The sequence below is a fragment of the Haliotis rubra genome, unplaced genomic scaffold (genome assembly GCF_003918875.1).
Source record: "Haliotis rubra isolate DU_JTF1 unplaced genomic scaffold, ASM391887v1 Scf286, whole genome shotgun sequence".
Lineage (NCBI taxonomy): Eukaryota > Metazoa > Mollusca > Gastropoda > Lepetellida > Haliotidae > Haliotis > Haliotis rubra.
The window spans coordinates 454,829-473,776 of NW_025766953.1; the positions used below are offsets into that span (position 1 = coordinate 454,829).

At 41.3% G+C, this 18,948-nt stretch overlaps 1 long non-coding RNA gene across 1 annotated transcript in view; it reads right to left on the minus strand.

Moving 5' to 3' along the window:
- The window catches only part of LOC124281628, a 118,808-nt gene that overhangs the window by 55,915 nt on the left and 43,945 nt on the right, over positions 1-18,948 (minus strand). The window contains exon 2 of the long non-coding RNA XR_006899947.1: positions 6,304-6,404. This is a non-coding gene — a long non-coding RNA (uncharacterized LOC124281628). The remainder of the gene's footprint in view (positions 1-6,303; positions 6,405-18,948) is intronic.

Here is an 18,948-nt window from a genome sequence, read left to right on the forward strand (position 1 = left end):
GAATAACGGTGGACGGTTATGGAATATGGGGTCGGAGACGTATGAGTTAAGGAGTGAGTCAGTGAGTTGCGGTTTACGCGGCTTTTAGCAATAATGCATCAATATCAATGGGGGAACACCACACATTGTACCCATGAAGAGGTATGGTAAACAGGGGCGGAGAAGTATGGTAAATATAAGTAGAGATGTATGGTAAATAGAAGTAGAGAGGTATGGTAAATAGAAGTAGAGAGGTATGGTAAATGGGGATGGAGAGTAATGAAAACTCATGCTGGAGAGGTTATGGCGAGAAGGAATGGTACATAAAGGTGGAGAGGAATGGTAAATAGAGGTTGAGAAGTATGGTAAATAGAGGTTGTGAGGTATGGTAAATAGGGGTGAAGGGTATGGTAAATAGGGTTTTAAAGATATGGAAAATAGGGATGGAGAGGTATGAGGAAATGGGCTGGGGGCGGTGATATAGAACTAAGGATGGTTTAGTGTAATAAATTTCCAAATGATTAAACGGCATAAAAATAATAGCGTAAGATATGTTTGTTATGTCATTTAATATGTCCGCAATCCAGAGAGACTGCTACTTGGCCGTGGTTGATATGTGGAAGGAATAGTTGCTTTATGCCAATCTAGTCTGTGAATCAACAAGCTGGTTTTAACTTATAATGTACCACTTCAAATTTGATGACAATGAAATCCGATTGGCAGCGGTAGTCACGCATACGTAAAATAAAGCCTGTAAATTAAAATTTAATTTTTTCCAAATATTAATTCACTCAAATACCGAAATTCACACAGCAGTGAGCTCTTTCTATCAAGGAAATTTAAGCTCGTGTGATGAAACCACTCCAGCACCCATCCGCGATGCTTATATTTATGCCGAACAAACAAACACCTCATTGTTAAACAGTTTTGGTCAAAATCAAATTACTGTGTGCCTGACTGAGAGATTTCCTTGAATTTGGCAGAACCGATTATTTCAGACAAACAGACAAATATTTGTAAATAACAATGTTGTGTTTGGAATAGGAAACGTTCGCCATTGTTTCCGCCGAGACTTTAACATTTCGTTACAAAGGCTCTCAGTGTATAAAGTCAGCAATTTACATATACGATACATTACCTGTTAAATGTGTTGTTTTATTGATTATAAAATCGTATTGACGTACAACTCACAAAGGAAATCCTCTTGCTACAACATATATATGTAAATGCAGCACTACAGATACCGTTACAACCAACGGTAATTGAAATTGGTTTCATTTATATCGTCATTACCATATGCAAATGGGGTATTTTAAAACAGCATGCGTTAAAACCCCTTTAAGCGTGCAATGCGTGATAAACTGATTATGTATATATATGCTTTGTATACAGGTTTTAGAAACTAATAGATGCGGATTGGAGCTAGTCTGTTTCAACTCTACGTTGAAATGCAATCACCACCTGTGCCTGTTCAGATGCTCTTCTTCATGAATTATTTATAAATGTATAACCGTTTCCAATGTACATGGAATCTTTAATTGCAAAAACTGTCGTGGCTCCCTATCAACATTTCGTTTTTAATACCTGCAATGTTCTTTCGAATTTACAAACAATGACAAGTAATATTTTATGGATGTAACTGTAAATAATTTTGTTTTATTCATGTATATTGTGTGCCAGGTCTATGACCTACATATTTTGCTAATGCATTTATTCTGTTGCTATGGTAACCAGAACATCAGAGTCTGTGGTCGTGTTACACGTTGTTGGTGTAGCTGAGGCAGTAGGATTGTGTGTGACTGTGTCAAATAGCGTCATTACCGGTGCGGCAGGCTGACATTTAGTACCAGAAATATACGGTATTACGGAATCATATTTGAAAAAATATCTATCTAAAATATTAAAAGTATAAATGAAATAGGATCCCATAAATCTAGACTTGCCAAATTCATAGCTGGACTCTGTTTTAAATTTGTTCTCTGGTGCTTGTGTGACAGATTTCCAGTACAGTTAAAAATAGGCTACCAGTAGCCCAAGTTGATTTGACAGAAGTAGAGTACTACTCGAGAAGATGAACGGTAGTATTTGTAGTTGTTGAAACAGTATTAGCAATGTAGCTATACTGAAGGTGGTGATAGTAGCAGCAGCAGCAGCAGTAGTAGTAGTAGTAGTAGTAGTGGTGGTGGTGATAGTAGCAGTAGCAGCAGCAGTAGCAGTAGCAGTAGCAGTAGCAGTAGCAGTAGCAGCAGCAGCAGCAGCAGTAGTAGTAGTAGTAGCAGCAGCAGTAGTAGCAGTAGTAGCAGTCTGTCGTACAGACCCTGAAGCAAATATATCCAAGAAAGCCCACGCAAGTCAGTAAAATATGTTCATTTCAGAGGCTAGTTGTTAGTCTACAGTAGTAGTAGCAGTAGCAGCAGTAGTAGTAGTAGTAGTAGTAGTAGTGGTGCAGTAGCAGCAGTAGCAGCAGTAGTAGTAGTAGTAGCAGTAGTGGTGGTGTGCAGTAGCAGCAGCAGCAGTGCAGTGGTGGCAGCAGTAGTAGTAGTAGCAGCAGCAGTAGCAGTAGCAGTAGTAGTAGCAGTAGCAGTAGTAGCAGTAGCAGTAGTAGCAGCAGTAGTGATAGTAGCAGCAGCAGTAGCAAATAGCAGCAGCATTAGTAGCAGCGTAGTAGTAGTAGTAGCAGTAGTAGTAGTAGCAGTCGGTAGCGGTAGCAGCAGCAGCAGCAGTAGTAGTAGTAGTAGTAGTGGTAGTGGCAGTAGCAGCAGTAGCAGCAGTGGCAGCAGCAGCAGTAGTAGTAGTAGCAGTAGCAGTAGCAGCAGCAGTAGTAGCAGCAGTAGCAGTAGCAGTAGTAGCAGTCAGTAGCAGTAGCAGTAGTAGCAAGTAGTATAGTAGTAGAAAGCCCAGCAGTAGCAAGTCAGTAAAGATATGTTCATTTCCAGAGGCCCAGTTGTTAGTCTAGAAAAGTAGTAGTGCAGCAGCAGCAGGGCAGCAGCAGTAGTAGTAGTAGTAGTAGTGAACTGGTGGTGGTGGTGATAGTAGAGGCTAGCAAGCAGTAGCAGTAGCAGTAGTAGTAGTAGTAGTAGTAGTAGTAGTAGTAGTAGTAGTAGTAGTAGTAGCAGTAGCAGTAGTAGCAGTAGTGTCGTACAGACCCAGGTAGCAGTAGAAGCAGTAGTATATCCAAGAAAGCCCACGCAAGTCCAGAAAATGTGGCAAGTCTAGATTAGCTCAGCTTCAGGAAATGAAGAAGTCTCAGTGGCTCCTTTTCAGCAAGTAGCATATTAGTAGTAGTATGAACTTTTTTTCAGTAAAATATGTTCAGTAGTTCAGAGGCAGTAGTTGTTAGTCTACAGTAGTAGTAGTAGTAGCAGTAGCAGTAGCAGTAGTAGTAGTAGTAGTAGTAATTGTTACAGTTGTAGTAGGATACAACCAATAGCAAAGGAGTTGCAGCAGTCATAGCAGCAGTCAACGATGTCGGTGGAGATGATGTTGTTACTGCATTTATCAGGATAGACTTTGTAATGGAGAAGTACATTCTGAACAAACTTGACACTTGCTGTATGACAGTCACCACCAAACACCACCAATGACTGATCTGTTCTGTTATACTATAATTTGTTTCGCATTACCCATTACTTGAAGGCGCCCATGGTCGTTGTCAGCAAAGTACAAACACATGTCACGGGCAATATGATCAAATTGATCGTCAATACGGACAAATAGTCCTTCAGAAACGGAAACTACAACACTGAGGGATGATTTGGTTTTCAAAGTGAAATTACAGAGGTTGGGCTTATTCTGAAATGTAAACATTCGTTTTTTAAATAAATATTTTCTGAGGATAAATTTTAAAATATATACAGCTTGTGAAATAGCATTCGTTGATTGTACACTTTAATGGCTGTATCCATTTTTGTCTGTTTTGTTTGGCTGGTCAACTTTTGCATGCCAATTAGGTATTTAATAGCCCGTGTCAGACCGTCATTGAAATTGAGAAGATTTCTAAGCAAAGATAATGAAATTAATTTGAAAAAGTTGAAACGATCTTATTTTCGATAAACCATTTTGAATTTCCATTTCATAAAAAAACATCAATTTTCAAATGATAAACAGTATTGCCGACACACACAGCAGGAGAACTGAGTCATTTAATCGTTAAAATTGAAATATATGTATTTCTTTGTCATTTGCTCATGCTTTTGTAATGAGTGTCTGGTTGGAACTGATTTTTGTCAGCACGGGCTAAATCATCAAAACATGAACAAACTGGCGGAATTTAAGTTATGTTCGTTTAAATTTGTAGTCAAGCTGTGTCATTTTAATCAAGTAACAGATATTGTCTCTTTCAAAGCTTTGACCTCAACTTAAATATTATATGGCCGGAAAGAAGGGAAACATTCGCCAAGCAATAGTTCCCTAAAACCCAATTTTAAAGGAACTGGAGTTGGAAAAATGGATTAGAAAGCTTCATAAAATGCATTGGAGGACTATATTTATAAGACCCAAGAGGAACTAGTTTTGCCCGTGGATGTGCAACGGACGGGAAGTGATAGTTTTACGACCGGGGCCTCTGTTTGATTGCCGTGCCTGACATAAACGCCGTGTCACGCTAGATTTTGCACATTTCATAGGATGCGCGCAGGAGATATTGTCAGATGCCCTTAATAGGCTGTTTTACTACAATGTACAATAATTCATCTGACCCAAGCTCACTTTTGTTTCGATTTATGCGGCTAAAACGTTGTTATCGGATTTCACCAGACAATTAAAACTCCGAAACAATCATTACGTGTCATTGTGCAGTATCCCTCTGCAACCGCCTTTCAATTTCATGGACGTTTGTGGAGTTATGCAACAGCAAGATAGCCGATAACAGGCTTAAGGTGATCACGAAGCGTCATATTTGTTTTCAAGTTTATCGCTGCCATGGCTATGGAAACCCGGAGCGGGCGAAAAAACGCCACAAATTACGTTGCTAAGCGCCACCTGTCAGTAAATATTGGCCAAACATTCCATCCCAGCTTAAGCCGTTAATATTATGTAACACCTATGGCGACATGTAATGCACTAGGATGGGTAGGCGATGTTCTTACTTACACTATGTAGTGTTATACTAAGTATGATATATATAATGTCAAGTTTCCATCTTTTTGGATTGAGTTTTTTAAACGGACATTCGTCGTTTTCGGCCTTGACTCATACTTACTTTTGTCAGCTTCTCGGCTTTTTTCTTGAATCCTGGTTTCTTACCGTATTGGTTTTTCTCCCTGTTCAAAATATTTCCTGACGTTTTTTAATTCCCCTCTTCGTCTCTGTCCACCAGCCTCTGCATCTCATTTTATCATCACCTTAGAGTGACATCTCCCGCTTGTCATGTAATACCCACCACAACTGTTGATTTAACCCTAACGTCCGCCTCTCTCTCTCTCTCTCTCTCTCTCTCTCTCTCTCTCTCTCTCTCTCTCTCTCTCTCTCTCTCTCTCTCTGTCTCTCTCTCTCTCTCTCTCTCTCTCTGTCTCTCTCTCTCTCTCTCTCTCTCTCTCTCTCTCTCTCTCTCTCTGTCTCTCTGTCTCTCTCTGTCTCTCTCTCCTCTCTCTCTCTCTCTCTCTCTCTCCTCTCTCTCTCTCTCTCCTGTGTTTTCCTGACGTATTGCTCTAAAGATGAAACTCCATGTCAAACGTTTACTAATTCGAAACAGAAAATACCACTTCCAAATCAGAAATCCTTTCACGAAATTTCTGATTGCAGACTGGAAATCAAGACTCGACACACGACAAGAATCCCAATGTAATCCTACTTCAGATTTAACAAACAGACATTGACAACTGAATATTTGATCGGAGTAGTTTCAGTAAATATTAGGAAAAGGGCTGAACAGCGAGCTCAAAACCATGTGTGTTGTCATAATACTACGACATGCATGCACGTGTGTGCGCATGTGCACGTGCGTGTGCGAACGTATGCGCGTGCGCGTATGCTTGCAGTAGTCCTTACTAGTGAAATTTTATATTGCAAATCGGATCTGCTTCACATGGTGTGGCTAAGAGATTGTTCGTCATTGTTGGGTTTTGACCCATTGACCGATTTTGAAACTGGACGTGGCGTGTTTCAAGAATCAATTTGTCGGTATAATATTCCCAGAATATCTCACTTTGAAATAATTGCGGCCGCAACCCTTTCTTACATTTCACAAAACCGAACGAAGCAAACGTCTTTCCAGAGAAATATCCAGATTTTAATTAATAATAGGATTGGACATTAACGTATTTTGGAGTAGAAAACGAACTAAAAACTAATCTCTGTGGACCGTGTTTGATGTGGACGTGTTACCTTTAATCTGAAACGTAGCATATTGGATCAGCCGCTGTACTCAGATGTCGCTTGCCTCTACTCAGACTTCTCCAATGACGAGGACGTAGCAAGTATTCTTTCTGGAAGGAGAATTATTTTTCCGAAATCAATTTTGAAACATTTCTATCATCATCATCATCATCATCATCATCATCATCATCATCATCATCATCATCATCATCATCACCACCACCACCACCACCATCATCATCATCATCATCATCATCATCATCGCCTTTTTTTCCTTTATCATCATCATCATCATCATCATTGCCATCATGGTCGTCGGCATCGTCACATTATTCATCACATATCGTAGCATTGATGTTGTAATTTGTCTTATCATGACAGTATTTCTGCAATGTTGCAACGAATGAATATGGAAAGAAAATATTTTCTAGATTTGTTTAATGAATTCCATTATTACCAAAATATCTAGTATTTATAGTTGTCGGATTTCGTCGGAGCGTCTCGATGAGTATGTTCCGTTTGTTTGTTGGAGGAAGTACCGGAATCACCCCAAAGAAAACCTTTTGATATAAAACACCGCTTCAGATAGGTGAAATACGGCAGTGTCAACGCCAGGCCACAGCCTTCGGACTCCACAATAAATGAATTCTGGAAGAAGTCCTGGACCAAAAAGTGAGTAAGGGAATATTGCCTTCGCAGGACCATCAATCTGTCACCCGCTACCGTCGAGACCGAATAAAACAAAGACCCCTGCAAATACATTACTTCAATAGGGCATTATTAACTGCGGTTTGGCCGACTTTTTCTGCATCCATGGTGATGAAATGTATGAGAATGTAATGAGAGAAGGAAATGTTTTGAGACGAACACCGGGATATTATAGCTGTCTCCATTGTCAATGTATCCCAACTTGGTGCCATCAAATTTGGACCAACCGATCCCAGCTTAAATCAGATCATGGTGCATTTTGGGTAGTGACGAAATTGTTCGACCTACCGTCTTTAGGTTGCGCCTTTAAAGTCTGGCTAGGGATTCTTTGTTTTACGATAGTGATGCACCAAGATGCAAACCCGGGTGGTTGGTTTATCGCCGCTCTCAGTGATCAATATCGCCGCTCGAGTCAGTGATCAGTGATCAACATCATGATCATCGATTCTACGCAATACGATGACATGTGTCAACCAAGTCAGCGAGCCTGACCTACCAATCCCGTTAGTCGCCTCTTACGACAAACATGGGTTACTGAAGACCAATTCTAACGCTGATCTTCACGGGTGATTCAAACCCGGACTTGATAACCAAAAGCTCTACCTATATGCTTTGTCGTCCCATATTTTATCTAACACATCCATGAATTCCCTGTCTGACGTTCGTACCATATGTAGCTCAGTTTGTCACAACGGCTCCTGTCCATTAGTAAGTTAAATTGCTCTAACGCTACTGTGGTATTTCAACTATATCACGGCGTGTCTGTTTAATGTGGGAGAAAGACCCGAAGGAACACTATCCATGACTGATGTGCCTGGTCCCGGATCGATACATTACAAGTCTCCGTGCTGTTGCTGAAATAGCGCTGAAATATTACAACTGCAGCCTAACAGAAAGCACTCCCGCACCAACTCGCCTCTGAACTGGGTAATTAAAATCAGCGCATACATGTAATATCTTATCCTCCTGTAAACCAGAATTGTTCTACTGGGAGAACGGAAATGAACCCTAAATAATTTCCTCTCATCTCAACGTATCTGCTAGTACTTAGCCATAATCACCAGACCTGGATTGCGGACTTCCGCACGAGTGCGCACTGTCCAAAACATGCGCGGACTTGTACGCCATTGGGGCGCTTTGGTGTTCCAAACCTTTCTGTGAACATATTGGATCCTTTGTTTTGTTCTCAAAAACTCGCTTTAAGCCGCCCGTTTTCTAGGTGCAGTTTATCTTGATGAACTACCTCGACAACGTACGTGGAAATAAGAAACCCGAAGTTGATTTAAAAATAAAGCTCGTGTTTTTATGTCAAAGTAATAGTTGAACCTAGCTATAGACAACACTCTGTCGTTGCCGTGTACCAAGGAAACCCATGAAAGAGTATGCAAAACACATATATATGCGCATGCATTTAAGGCGCATAAGAGCAGGAAGTGCAAAGATTCCACAGCAACAGTTCCTCGTACCGACACTGCTAAAAGTTCACGCCGCAGAATGCTTTATTTCTAAACCCGCGGCTAAAATAAAATCGAATAATATGATTTCATGGGCTGCCTAAAAAGCATTTATTACTTTCATAGTAGTTGAGGGCAAAATGTTAAAATATAACTTCTTCTTCAATATTTGAAGACTTCTCCTCATACCCGTTCCTCGCCCGGGAGCTATTTCCAGCAAACGATGGGGACGGTATCGTGGCCAGATTATATTCATCAATTAAATATAAGCTGAGAACTGGGCTGGAGGGATGAAACAGATAAAAAAAAACTCGTAGTGAGATTCTGGTGAGCAAGGCAGTCGGAGCTTATTTCCTTACAATTACATCAGCATGCGCGAAGCAATTTAAAGGGCGGTTTGTCAAGCAAGGACTGTCGCAACTGGAGCTCGCTCTCATCTGTTACTGTCGCCTTTTCGCGAGAAGTGTTAAAAGACAACCAAACCCCAGGCGTGTAACCAACTGCCATTATTCTAACATCCTTAACATTGGCAACAACTGGCCATAGACGCTGAACTCAGACTATAGAAGAAAGAAAACAGAATTTGAAAACAATACCTTATTTGTCTCAATCTTGAACTGAATAGAAAAGTTGCAAACATGTAGCGGCAAACCAGCTAATCTGGTCCTACCCACAGAAGAAAGGGTTGACTGCGATAAAAGTGTTTTGATGTAGCAGATTGGGTCTTTAAACTGGACAGGTATTGAAGAGGCAATTTACCCTTGACGCGTAGCTTTAACAGAGACGTCTGGTTACTGGCGCAGCAGGGGTTTGGGGGGTGGGATGTTCACGGGTACTGGATGTTGAAAATAGGGATGGGGAGGCCGGTTAATCATTGGTTACTTACGATTGCTGTTCTTGACGCTGGTATTACGGTTCTCTTAATTTAGGAAGACTATATTCTCCTGTTGTAAATTACGGCTCTCCCGGGGTTTAAGAAATAAAACATTGGCTTTCAGCATGCAGTTGACACCTTCTCGGAGATTAGTTTTCCTGGGTCTGCTATCTCCCTTGCTGAATGAGTGAGTGGTAAACTTTGTTTTAGACAGCAACTTGGGGTATGTTTGGTGTGTGTGTATGTGTCGTGATGGCTGGATAGGTAGGATGTGGTTTGGGGAGGTGGGTGTCTTGGTGGAAGTCTTAGTGGGTGTTTTGGTGGGTGTCGAGGTGGGAGTCTTTGCGGGTGTCTTGATACGAGTCTTGAGATGTCCTGGTTGGTATTTGGATGAGATGAGTCGAGAGTATGGGTGGCTAAATGGGCGACTGATAGAACCCAGGTGGTGGTCTCGGGAATCTATGTGTGGGTGTGTGGCTAGACGAGTTGCTGGGTGTGTATTGGGGAGGATGACAAGATGGGAATATTTGTGTGTGTGTGTGTGTGTGTGTGTGTGTGTGTGTGTGTGTGTGTGTGTGTGTGTGTGTGTGTGTGTGTGTGTGTGTGTGTGTGTGTGTGTGTGTGTGTGTGTGTGTGTGTGTGTGGCTGGACGTGTTGCTGGGTGGATATTACAGTGGGTGACTTGATGGGAATCTAGGGGTGTGTGGCTAGACGAGTTGCTGTGTGTGTGTGTGTGTGTGTGTGTGTGTGTTTGTGGCTGGACGTGTTGCTGGGTGGATATTAGAGTGGGTGACTTGATGGGAATCTAGGGGTGTGTGTGGCTAGACGAGTTGCTGGGTGTGTATTGGGGAGGATGACAAGATGGGTGTGTGTTTGTGTGTGTGTGTGTGTGTGTGTGTTTGTGTGTGTTTGTGTGTGTGTGTGTCTAGAGGAGTTGCTGGATGTGTATTGGGGAGGATGACAAGGTGGGGATCTGTGTGTGCGTGCGTGCGTGCGTGCGTATGTGTGTGTGTGTGTGTGGCTAGACGAGTTGCTGGGTGGGTATTGGGGAGGATGGTTAGATGAAACTCTATGTGTGAGTGTTTGAGTTGCTTGGTGTGTGGGAAGGGGGTGGGTTCTAAATCGTAGTCTCGAAGGGTTTCTAGTTGGGAGGTTGGGAGGCTGCTTTATGTGGGGTCTGGGTGATCCTCTACAAACCCAATGACCCAATAGGCTTTAATGGTGAATTTCAAGTACAGTGTGCTGGTAATTTGAGCAACAGGATTTGCTTCCATGAACGAATATAGACCAATGAGAAAATTAAAACCACATACGTCCTAGAACAAACGTGCATCTGCCAAGAAAACTGGTAAACATATGATCTAATTAAATGACAGAAGATACTTGCCACATCTTTCATATATAGGTCACAGGATATACCGCGAGTCTAATTTCAGGTTCCACACCCGAGGACATAGACCGGCAATGTGACTGTATCATATTTGACTGTCGTGTTATTTTCATGTTACCCACAAACCACAGTAAACAGCAGTTCAATAAGATGGAGGGACATACAATCGTTAATAACAAGTCGATTCTATGCAGTGCAAAACAAAATTAAAACAACGAACTATATGTTTATATTTCATTTGCTACGAATACCGTTATTACAACATGAGTTAATAAACATTCTAGTAAATCACGTGTGATATACACATTATAGCCTGTCATAGAGACCCTGCAATAAAAAATACCCAATGTAGAACAAGCAAGTCTAAAATGTGTGGCAAGTGCAGATTACCACAGTTTCTGAAAATGAAGAAAGTCTCTGGGCTCATTTTTATTGCATTGTTTTAATTTAAAAAACTTTTTTTTCTGTAAAATATGTTCATTTTGGAGACTAGCTGTTAGTCTATACAAATTACAACGTGTTCACAAATAACTGGGCACCACACAGCATTACAAATTTGGCACTTAGCCAAACTTTCTGACGACAAGCCCTTGTTGAGATGAAGTGCTGATGTAATGCATGCGAATAGTAACTGAAGCATTTTGTTTATTGGGCTTGTGTGTCGCGCGCGGTCGTGACTGCTGTTTGTGCCCTGCGATGTAATATCACGTGCACACGGTGTTTTGAGATAGGCTGGTAATTAAAGCACCGTACGTGTAGTCAAGTGACTGTAATTATTGCAATCATGTCCGTCAACATTATGGCAGAGATAAATGTTAACCTGCAATTGACATCGGTGTCAAACATGTGTTGCGGCAAACAAACATCAACGCACGTCCTCGCTCCAGTGTCATTTAGTTAATTCGTGGTGTCAAACATCCAAGCGTTTACGCTATGATTGACTGAATACACGAGGGTTTATACCGCTTTAAGTTGTAGTTATAATCTGTGACGTGGGATGGACGGCCATGTTGAATATGGTGAAACCCTCCAACTGTCCAACCAAAGATCCTGATCGGGGAGATTCCGGAATTCGAACTCCAAATTTATGGTTTTCATTGAGTAACGTCACTAAAGCAGTAACATCATATCTTACATACACATATTTCTAACTACCTCTGGATAATTTTGGTTATCCTTGTATTTTGAAAGAGGAAAATGCGAATACACGATTTCCTGTGAATCAGATATTGTATCTGGCCCGGGAAGAATATTAGAGCTGGAGCAACTAGACTCGATTGTTCACTGTTTACCCATGTAGGTATCCAACACCTTTATCCTAACACATACATGATAACGACTGACGCTCGACTGCCAACTTCGGATATGACGAACACATAAGGAACCCCAAGATCGTTAACCTCACGAACTAAAATATGTATTCTGTCACAGACAGAACAAACGTTTTCAAAATGCACAGTGTCAAAAAGGTTTGATCATGTCTTTTTAAAATCATTGATATTCCACTGGAGGTTGAACAAACAAGACCCCAGCTCCAGTCGGAAAGTCTCCCAACGTCATGCGTTCGGTTTAACCTTTTCCGTGTCCCATCAGAGCGTCATCTAAAATTAGTTCTGATGTCTTTCCACAGCTACTTTTGAACTGAGTTGATGAAAAGATCTTTCTCTCAACACTCTGTACGGTAGAAGACGTGACTTCTGAAAGGCTCTGAAGTGATAACAAGCTGTCAAGACGACCCAACATTGTTAAGCCCCATTCAGGTTGTAACCTCGACTTGAAGCAGTTCATTACTGGAGTCAGGCAAGAAAAGATGGTCGTTGCCAATGTTGCAAACTGACGTCTCTTCAGAATGTCGTAACGTCAACGATCATCACCCATTTCAACAGAATACACCAAAACAATAAATCGAGGATGAGCTAATGCCATTAGTGATGGGGGGAAATAGAGACGAGTTGGGGGATTCGGCCTCGCATGAGGGTAAAAACTATCGTGTGTTTCACCGTAATTGAATCAAATGCGAGACTAAGTCAAGGCTTCGAGAAGCTGCGGCCAAGTAGCAGACACAAAAGAGTGTCAGGTCCTTCAAATAAAACCTATTGGAATCTCTTTTCTCAAAACTGATCAGGCGATGCTAAATCTCCTTTGGATCCTGTTCTGACATCATTAGCGCAATATTGGAGATAGCGATACTTCTTGGCGGCCGGTGACTCCTGCGAAGACCTTTGAATGTGCCGAGGATCGATACTGCCCTTGCATCATTGCACAAAAATGTTTGAAAAGCTTTTAAGTTTTCGGAAGCGTTTTGTCGAAATATCCAATTAAGCATGTAGATTATATCAAGGGCCACTACGAGACTATCGGAGAAAAATCGTTAAATCGAGGCGCGCGTCATGGGACATGAAGCAAAAACGCATCCAAAAAACGAAGCACGAGTTGGCAATAAAACCTCCAAATAAAGACGCATTCTGGTTATTTCCAAGACCACATGTCCGGAAACTGTTAAAGTCCATTTTTGCCCGAGTTAATATCTATCCAGCCTCCAAACGGAATGGGTGAGGATGTTTTCAAGTAGTTCCTAATTGAATGGTCATGCGTACCTTCATAGCAGTTACCACAAAAGCGGTAGAATTCACACAGTCAAAGTGAAATTAGTCCTTTTCCGATCTTCAAACTCTATGGCCTGAAGGTTAACCGCACAAAACGGTTTCGTTTGTTCATTTTTATTTCACTTTAACTAGGTTAACCTAAAAGCAAACCTGTGCTTCATCAATTTGATTCAATGTCATCTTTCAAATGGCAAATATTAATTTCGGTTACTATCCACTTCAAAGATGCCCGATATTGAGAAGGCATATAAAAATGTCCTGTTATATCTTGACGATAACGTCATCGTTTGAGTGAGAGATTGAATTGCACGTTAATTGCTGCTCAGGAGCTTAGCAGGTGTCCTAACAGTTACTTTCATTACCATAGTAACTGTTATTGTAGTACTCTGAACGGACGTATAATGTCGTTTATATGTCTGCATAGGAAAACTAAACACACTTAGATCTCTCTCAAAGCTCAGCTGTTTGTCGTGGGTGTCAGATGAAATACACATCGGTGGTTAAATGTTCAATTTTCGATCAATAAGTTTGCAATTTTTGCCGTTGAATAATAGCATGGAGACGAGCATTTGGAGAAAACCCGTTTAAATTGAAACTATGTGGGAGACGATAATATTATTGAAAGTTTATCGTTTTATGTCGATTTTAGTAATACTTCAGCCATGAAACAGTGGAGAGACACATATTCGGATTCAAACATTGTAGTCATGGGAAGGATGAATCTTAAATCGTCGTGACTCGCGAACGCGTTTCCAAGTAAGCTACCCGATCGCCCTTAACATGATAGAAATCGCACGAGATGGCGTTCTTGTGATTATTATGATCATTATAGTGATCATGATGTAGTTTATGCTGCTGCTAATTGTGCAGATGATTATGATTGAAATATTTAGAGACGAAATCGAAATGGCATGATGACAACACGTTTTTCCCTCTCAGTATGAATACACATGATCTCCAGGTAGTGACACACCAGAATAATACAAGACAATTTATCAACTTGAAACACAAACGTCTAAATTTGAAGAGGAATATTTGCAGCTTGAGCCAGTGATGCCCTCTCCTGATCAGAAGCAGTTGTCTGCGTGTGTGGACGCGCGTAACAAAATGACGAAGTGGCTGCACATGCAAGTGTGCATTGATGCATCCAGCAGACAGGTGCATGAGACGGCTTGTATTAAACTCAGTCGGTTAAAAACTAAAAAATTGTCTCGAAATTAAAATATTGATTTTACCGACCGGGCTGGGCTTGAGGAGAAAGACTCGGCAAGAAGCTTGTTTTCATGGCCTTGCTGACTCTCAGCGGTTAGTCTGTCCCGATTTTTAAATGTTTTTTTTTAAGCCAGCGAACTGACACTTCAATAAATCAAATGAAGATGTCTTAAACACATTCATTGTTCCCAAAAGTTTCGAACACTAAACATGATTACAATCACTGAAAATACATATGAAGGAACTGACGGCAGTCACGAATGTACCCTTTGATGTTTCATTTGTGTGTACGTGCATATATAGGAGATATATGCTCATTTTTGTAATAACAGTCTGAAGCCGAACATCTAATCGATAACCACTGACTGATGGGAAGATTGGGTTCGTAATTTGTCAAACAATCACAAAGGGAAAAACTCCAGTAATGACACAAACACCGGAAATAGCAGAGATGGGAAATTCAGATCTGTTACATAATGCTACAAATTACTTCTAACTTATGAATTGCGTGACAGAAAATTGCTTTTGTGTAATGTTCTTACTGAAGATTTGAGCTGAAGCAGTGCTAATGTGCCGTGTCACAATCACGCGCGTGTACTGAGAGACTACGATGATGTTTGGAAAATCACTCGTACGATAACCCTCGTTATGAGTTATTTCATGTGAAATTGTTTCATGATTATCCGATTGGACGAGTCAGGTAGGGGGTTTAAGAAGCTTACACAGGAGAAGTGTGTTCCCGTCCCGATAATAGCTGACGTGCTTGTTTGTCAAATTTCGATGAAGAGTGCTTTTAGATAAATTGCCCCCAGATTGTATTTTCTTATTTAACTGCTTGCCCCTTTGATTAATTTCCACATGGTTTTAGTCATGCGACTGGGAGAGAATTGATTTATCCCTAGGAGACCTGTAAGTTCTTGGAAGTTTTGATTTCTTTCAAAGGGAAAAAGATCATATATTCACATCCACAGGCGGACACCAGCTGAGATTGTTGTCGAGAGAATGAGTTTGTGTTGAAGGTTGATTGGAACCGTAGTCCAAAGTATTGCAGACACATTACGGCGTTCTTTCAGTAATCGGAAAACACTAACCAGGTGCTGATGGTGTGAGTAATTATACTGGCCATCGAGTTATGATCAAACAGAAGCAACCAGGTCATACCAAAGCTGCGTTTTACGATAAAAATGCAGATGATATAAGACAAATGTGCTAACATGAAAACATGTCACCTATATATAAACCCGTTAGCCCCAAGTCCCATGGAATATTATATAAACGAGGTTTTATTCCTAGTTCTTGACAGGCAGCTTGTCTATATGAGACCACGATCCCAATATGAGACCCAAGCGCCAGTTTAGTGACCCGTGTGTCGATATGTGTTCTCTCTGACAATTTGAGACTCCTGTGTCGATATGAGACGCCTCCGACAGTTTGAGACCCCTGTGTCGATATGAGACCCCTCCCACAGTTTGAGACCCCTGTTTCGACAGAGACCCCTCGACACAGTTTGAGACCCCTGTTTCGACATCACGTTTGAGACGTGACAGTTTGAGACCCCTCTGTGCCGATATGAGAGACCCCTGTGCCGATATGAGACCGCTCCGCATGTTTGAGACCCCTGCGTCCATTTGAGACCCTTCCAACATTGTGAGACCCCTGTGCCAATATACAACCCCTCCGACAGTTTGAGAACACCTCTAAGTGAACCTGCCGGGATTATTCGCCCACATTTGGGGCTATACAGATATACAATATATACATTCCTCACAGTGCGTCTGCAACCACTATGAGTATACCTGCTAAGCGACGGACATTCATATCCACTTGCTGCTAGAGGATTGTATAACTACACTATTAATTTGGAAGAGAAAAAACGACAAACTCTGCTTCTCGACCTTCTCGCATATCACGTTACGTGATGTTTCTTGTCATTCGGAGCTCGATTTTTTTTTTCACTCCCCTCCTTCCCCCCCAACAAAAGAAACGTTTTGTTAGGCCAAAGTAGCTCAATTGTGATAGAGAATGACATCGCTCGGTCTCCAGCTGCCTCGTCCTGCAGGAATGTCTGACCAAGCCAACGAGCACGTTCTCGCGACGTATCGACATCGGAGTGTAGATTGACTGATGTATCTATTAGAAAAAACCTCAAAGACCTAATGCCCCTGATGTACTGATGACCCTACTGATGTATGTTGGGCATTGTGTTGAAGGTGCTCCCGGATCTGACAAGAGAGGTTTCGTTTATTAGTTTGTCCCATATTCGATTGACGTTGTGTGATGTGATCGCTGCAGTAGGTTGCCCCCATTCTGTCGAGGGTGCTTGAAAATACTGTGTTGCATGTAGCGGGGATTCTGCAGGCATCTCTAAAATGTCTTTTAGGAATAGAACGAGGGAGGTAACCTTTGGAGTGAGTGAGTGTTTTGTGTGAGTAAGTGAGTCACAATCGTGTCGAACTCTGGATTCGAACACACGATCATCGGACCCACATACGGCTAACGATCACATTAAGCATGCACTTTGACCCTCCTTCTAAGCGACTAGCATTAACTTGTTAAATGTTTAGGATATATCTCTTCAAGACAGACAAGTTATATGTAAAATAAATTACATATATGTTTATAAATGTCTAGCAATGAGCGTTTCTGTGAATAGCTGTTGAAACCTTGGACCAGTGTATGTTATTAGCTCAGAAATAGAGAATTCACGCCCCGCCCCCCATCCCTCACCCAACCTGTGAGTGAGTGAGCGAGTATTTTTACGCCGCTTATAGCAATATTCCAGCAATATCACGGCGGGGTTACGCCAGAAATAAGATTTACACATTGTACCCATGTGGGGAATCGAACCTGGGTCTTGAGCTTGACGAGACAACAACTTAACCATTAGGCTACCCCACCTCTCCCTGTATACAGAGATTAAACAGAGAGGCTACATCGAGTGATTGTATTTTTCTAAAATTGTACTGTGAGACGTTTGCCAAATTGCCTGTTGGGTCGGACCATGACGTGACGTGTAGAACAGGGAGATTGTAACGTGATCGCAGATAGATATATACAACTGACGTTGGCGTATCTCGTACATCACAATGTAGGTCATCTTTGGGGAATAAGAAGCAGTCTAAAACTACGGACATTATTACATGACAATACCAACACCATACCAATCAGTTGACAGTGATCATCAAATATTCATCTTTGTTAATGTAAAAGACATCATTTTGATAGCAAGTGTAGAATAATTCAAATGAGTTTTCTTATTTTCCATAGTTCATTTTAAAAGTTGCATTCCATTGAATGAAAAGATGTCGCGAGACGTTGTGGTGGAATTTCCACGGACATGATTGAGTGACCCAATTGCTGGAAACACGAAAACACTCTCGTCTGTAGGGACACGGGGCTGGCAGTGAACAAAAGATTATTAACGATTCCATTCATGGGCTTGTGAAAAATACACGAACTATTTTCAAATCTGCCACAAAAATGGATGAGAAAAGGACAAAGAGTCTCCCTGGGGTCTCCCAACATGTCGCCGATCATCACTGCACGACCCACGTGCCACCGGGAAGGGGGAGGGGGGGGTCTGTCTGACACCAGCTGCACATGGTTCCGTTGTAGACACTTGGTAATTGTACTGGTAGTAGTCCTAGTAGTTAGAAATTGCAGCATGTTTAGTAATACTTTTAGTGGCAGTTGCAGATGTAGTTGTAATGGTTGTTGAAGTTGAAGCAGTAGTGGTAGTAACAGTGGCAGTCGTATAAAATGATATGGTAGTTGTAGGCATAGTAGCATCGGAAGGAGTAGCAATATAAACTGTAGTAGTGCGTGGTCGTACTAGCAGCTACAGCAGAATATAGTAGTTGAAGTAGCAATATAAACTGTAGTAGTACGTAGTCGTACTAGCAGCTACAGCAGAAATAGTACTGGAAGTAGTAGCTGTAGCTGTAGCACTTGTGGAGCATAATTAGTGGAAATAGTAATAGCCGTAGTAGCAGCAGTAGTAGGCAGTAGTAATGGTAGCGGTAGTAGCCGCGTAGCATTAGTAGCAGCAGCAGTAACAATAGTAGTAGTAGTAGTAGTAATTGTATAGTAAGTAGTGCAGAATAGTAGTAGCTAGCAGTAGTAGTAGAAGTAGCAGTAGTAGTAGTAGTAATAGTAGTAGAATAGTAGTAGTAGTAATAGTAGTAGTAGTATAGTAGTAGTAGAATAGTAGTAGTAGTAATAGTAGTAGTAGAATAGTAGTAGTAGAATAGTAGTAGTAGTAATAGTAGTAGAATAGTAGTAGTAGTAATAGAAGTACTAGTGGTTGTTGTTGTTGTAGCATTAGTAATAGATTAACGTTCAGTCTCCTATAATGTATAACTTTAATAAAAACAATGAACTACATTTTGACTAAAAAGGAGCCCAAGTGAG